The sequence below is a fragment of the Microtus oregoni genome, unplaced genomic scaffold (assembly GCF_018167655.1).
Source record: "Microtus oregoni isolate MIOR12 unplaced genomic scaffold, Mior012 000027F_ref0000203, whole genome shotgun sequence".
Classification (NCBI taxonomy): Eukaryota; Metazoa; Chordata; class Mammalia; order Rodentia; family Cricetidae; genus Microtus; species Microtus oregoni.
Window position 1 is genome coordinate 33,782,941 of NW_024543086.1, and position 5,226 is coordinate 33,788,166.

At 43.7% G+C, this 5,226-nt stretch overlaps 1 pseudogene; it reads right to left on the reverse strand.

Moving 5' to 3' along the window:
• Positions 1-630: 630 nt before the first annotated feature.
• On the reverse strand, positions 631-3,080 carry LOC121463653 (annotated as a pseudogene).
• Positions 3,081-5,226: the final 2,146 nt, after the last annotated feature.

Consider the following 5,226-nt stretch of genomic DNA (forward strand, 5'->3'; position numbering starts at 1 on the left):
AACTAAGAGTCACCGTCAGAGTAAACAGCGAAAGTTAGAGGGGCCTGAAGCTCATGAGCTCCCTAGGATCCGTGCAGGGGTTTGCAGTATTATTTTCTAGATCCTTACCAAGGGGATGGGACTCTCCAAAGGGCCTTGCCATCTAAGGAGCTGCGTTTGCAACACATTTATGGGGTGACAGCATGGCCCCCGCACAGAAGCATCTCTGAGAAACGCACAACATGGACTTTCTCAGCTGCACAGTGTGGGTATCAGACCTCATGCCTTAGGAGAGATTCCCAAACAAATAACACAACCGAGACAAATACCTCGTCACAGAAAGCCAGGTGTGGTTATAAACCGTTTATTTCCCTGGGTTGTAACATTCACCATATATTGCATACTTAAAACTGTTACTGCTGACCATACAGACAAACATTGCTTTTTGTCACAGTTATGATAGAAGGGCAGTAAATCTGAGATTAGAGAGTAAAGTGTCACCGATAGACCCAGGAGGTTCCAGGGTGTCTATGGAAACCACTGAGTGCGAAAGTAGATCTCCCCAAAATGATCCCACCCTTCCTTCTACCATAGATCTTAGAGAACCAGCCAAGTTCTTGTCTCTTAGCCTCCCTTCAACTGCAGGACCCAAAAACTGCAGGCAGGAAATGGCTACAGCTCAACAAGAGGAAACAGCAGGACCAGGAGTCCAGGTAGCACCACAAGCAGCAGGAAGGCACAGCAGTCTCTGGCTCCTGTGGATGGGAGGACAAAGAAAGGTTTCCATGTGGGATATCTCAAGACACGGGTATCTCCCCTAAACAGTCAGGACTTTACATCCAGCTCGAAACCCAGGAGAGTAGGCTCTAGGGGGGCATTATGCCAGGCTAGGCTCTTCTGGCTTCCTGGGGAAGCGAGCAGGCAGATGAATCCCACCTCTTCCTGGATCCTGTGCTCTAAGGCACTGACTGGGGAGAAAAAGATCTTTCCTATTCAGAGAGCTTTTCCTTCTTCAGCCAAGAAGAGGTTTCTGAGTCTGAACTGAGAGGCTAGTGTTACAGCAGTGTGTATTCCTTTTATGCCAGCGGGTGTGAACTAGAACCCACCTATGGCTCTCAGCGCGCCTGGACTGGACAGCAACCATTTCTCCCAGATGGACAGAATCTTTCTAGCTGATATGTGTACCTGGGTAGCGGTTCTTGCTGTCCTAGGCCCTGATCCAAATTCAGAATTTCTCTGTGCAAATGCACAATGTCCCTGTGATCACTTCCTGTGTCTCCACTTTCAGCTCCAAAGACTTCCATGTTTCCAGCCTTCCAAGTGTCCCTGCTAGTTATAGCTGTGATTGCCCGGCTAACTGCAACTCATTTCAGGTTGCTCCCTGGCCTCTCAGCCAAACTTAACTTCCTAGGACAGCATTTAATGGAACCTGGATATGTGTCTGCCAGCCACTGCAGCGGCTGAGTGGTGGGCAGTGGAGACAAGGTCTCCAGGATGGGTTTGGCTCAGATGTCTGAAATGTGTTCATGGTTCTTCATGTTTGAAAATAAAAAGCATTTCTGGGATGGTATCTACATGCTAATTAATATATCCTGAACGCTTTTCTTTAATTCTCAAATTAATAGTCCTAGAATATTTGTCAATAGGTCTTTATCATTCAAATAGGGAAACTGAGTTACAGATATCTGGTAACTTTCAAAGAGTCACAGGCTAACGATGTTTGAAGAAGATTATGATGGAGTCTGATCCCAAACCCATGACAGAGAGCAGGGTACAGCAATTTTCTCTGGAAGTATTAAGGAAGGATTACTAGGATAGTGATACTTGAACTGTGTCTTGAAAGGTAATCACCAAACTAAAATTGATGGTGTCTTTGGTTGCAGAGATTGAGATGTGCTCAAGGGATGAAGAGAGAACCCAGGCCACAAGGAAGGATGGGTATCCATCCACAGAGATGCCCAACCATGGGGAAGCTTTGTCTTGAAAGGATGGACGAATACCCACTGAAGCACTGCTCACTCCTCACAGGGCTGTTCACGGTAATAGCTTTGTCCTGCAGTCCCTCACTGTGTTCAATACACCGTCACCGAGGTCTGCGCCCCTTTGTCCTGCAGTCCCTCACTGTGTTCAATACACCGTCACCGAGGTCTGCGCCCCTTTGTCCTGCAGTCCCTCACTGTGTTAACATTTGATACACCGTCACCGAGGTTTGCGCCCCTTTGTCCTGCAGTCCCTCACTGTGCTAACATTTTGATACACCGTCACCGAGGTATGTACCCTTGGCTTTACCAAGTTCATCCTTGTAGGCACTCACTGTGAGCATGGTCTGCCAGTGTCTTCTGGTAGTGAATACCCTGACTTCCATTTCATGATGGCCCCCACCAGCTCCACCTCTAACACAGACACAGACTCACCTGAGCTGTTTAAATGACCGCTATAGAAGCAATTGAAGTTGCTCTTCTCTCTTCGCGGGGAGTCCAGGAAAATTTCCTTTCCACTTTGTGCTACATTGACTTTGTGATATACTTCATAAGCTGGAATCAACACCTCCTCTTCACTAGAATAGTAAGAAAATGCTTTTATATACACCCCCAAGCAGGTTCTGATGGTGTACAGCATCCCAGTAGCACCACCAAAGACTTTAAGAGCCACTTCCTTATTCAAAGTCGAGGAAACGAACTGTCCAAATCGCACAGAGCCTTTCCCACTGTAATGAAACCACTGTAATGTACTCGATAAACGAAGTAGCAGTTCTGGTTACTCAGAAGCTTGTTAAGTAGTAATAGAAGGCCCTGTAATGGAAGTTACTGGGGTTTTTCTTGAATTCTCTAACAGCATCATTAAAATCTTTGTGGATGTCCCCAGTGTAGGTCAATAAAGCCGTTCCATGGAAATTAAGGAAACCTTTGGGATAGCTCATTCTGTTTTTTATCGTCTCCCCATTTTTGCCTTGCCATTTCCCACTCCAGTTTTAACTGTCTACTCATGTTGAAGTCTTTCTGTAACAGCTCGGGTGCTTTTTCCACCATTTCTTCGACACAGCCCTCATACTGGTCATCAAATGCATCGGGGGCCATGTCCAGGTTGGGAGGCTCAGTCATGACTGTCACCTGAAGGATGAAGTAGGGTTCTTTGTTATTAGATAAGTTTGCTAAGTTATAAGCATGTGTCAAGTGCTGTCTGAAGCCTACATCATGAGACGTCACATATGCCAACCTCATATACGGCACATGCCTGGGCACAATCTCATTACGTTATGAGGGCTACAGAAAGGCAAACTTAAGGTCTCTGATCATTTTGTGTTTATGGATACTATAATTTTTTTCTTTATTCAATTAACTTTTTAGTCAGTACACAAAATAACAGGCCTTGCAATGACATTTTCATTATATGTCTAGCATTATATACTGCTCATATTCACCATACACAACAGTCTTACTGGTACTATCCTTAAATTACTTTCTCAACATTCATGCTCCCTGATATCCTCTAGCCACAGATCACTCAGATGGGGGCAGGGGAAAGCAAGATCAACAGCATGTGGTCACTGCTGGGCTAACAACGAAGTCAGGAGGAACAGTTGATGTGAATTTTTGAGTCCAGAAAGAGATTTCATCTTCAACTTCAAGAACATCTGCAAACAAATACAAGAAAATGAAAGTAAGGTCCTCATATCTATCACCATGCACAGAACTCAAGTCCAGATGGATCACAGACCTCGACATAAAGCCAGCCACACTGAACCTTATAGAAGAGAAAGTGGGAAGTATACTTGAATGCATTGTCACAGGAGATCTCTTCCTAAATATAACCCCAGCAGCACAGACACTGAGAGAAACAATTAATAAATGGGACCTCCTGAAACTGAAAAGCTTCTGTAAAGCAAAGGACACAGTCAACAAGACAAAATGACAGCCTACAGAATGGGAAAAGATCTTCCCCAACCCCACATCAGACAGAGGTCTGATCTCCAAAATATACAAAGAATTCAAGAAATTGGTCATCAAAAGAACAAATAATCCAAAAAAAAAAAAAAAATGGAGTACAGACCTAAACAGAGAATTCTCAACAGAGGAATCTAAAATGGCTGAAAGACACTTAAGGAAATGCTTGATGTCATCAGAGAAATGCAAATCAAAACAACTCCATTTTACATCTGTAAGAATGGCCAAGATCAAAAACACTGAAGACAACTTATGCTGGAGAGGTTGTGGGGAAAAGGGAACATTACTGCATTGCTGGTGGGAATGCAAGCTGGTACAGCCCCTTTGGATGTCAGTGTGGTAATTTCTCAGAAAATTAGGAAACAACCTTCCTCAAGACCCAGCAATACCACTTTTGGGTATATATCCAAAGGATGCTCAATCGTGTCACAAAGACATGTGCTCAACTATGTTCATAGCAGCATTGTTTGTCATAGCCAGAACCTGGAAACAATCTAAATGCCCCTCCACCGAAGAATGGATAAGGAAAATGTGGTACATTTACACAATGGAGTACTACACAGCAGAAAAAAAATAATGACATCTTGAAATTTGCAGGGAAATGGATGGAGCTAGAAAACATCATTTTGAGTGAAGTAACCCAGACACAGAAAAATGATTATTACATGTACTCACTCATAAGTGGTTTTTAAATATAAGGCAAAGAAAAGAAATCACAATCCCAGAAAATCTAGATAACAATGAGGACACTAAGAGAGACTTACATAGATCTAATCTACATGGGAAGAATAAAAGACAAGATCTCCTGAGTAAATTGGGAGCATGGGGACCATGGGAGAGGGTTGAAGGGGAGGGGAGAGATGGGGAGGGGAGCAAAGAAAAATGTAGAGCTCAATAAAAATCAATTAAAAGAAAAGAAAGTGGGATCCTGATCAGTTCTGGGAAGAACAAGTCTGTGCCCAGAATCTCTCCGACTTCCTTTAGCCTCGTATTCCCTTCTATCGTGGCAATGGCTTCTCCACCATTACGGTAGAGATTATGTGATTCTGCCCACAGAGCTGCATGTACTCACACACACAAATTAAAGAAAATGAAATGAAGAAAGCAGACCAACACTATCAGCCTTATTAATTGTTGTGTCTTATGAAATGTATTGTTTTCTATTCTTTTTGTGGGGTAGAGCTCTAACATATACACTGAAAGACAGTCATGGAATGATGAGGAAGGTCACTGCTCAATGATGTGAACCCATCCCTTCATTCCTGCCTACAGCTTTTGGAAAACTGTGAAAACTCCCACCCAC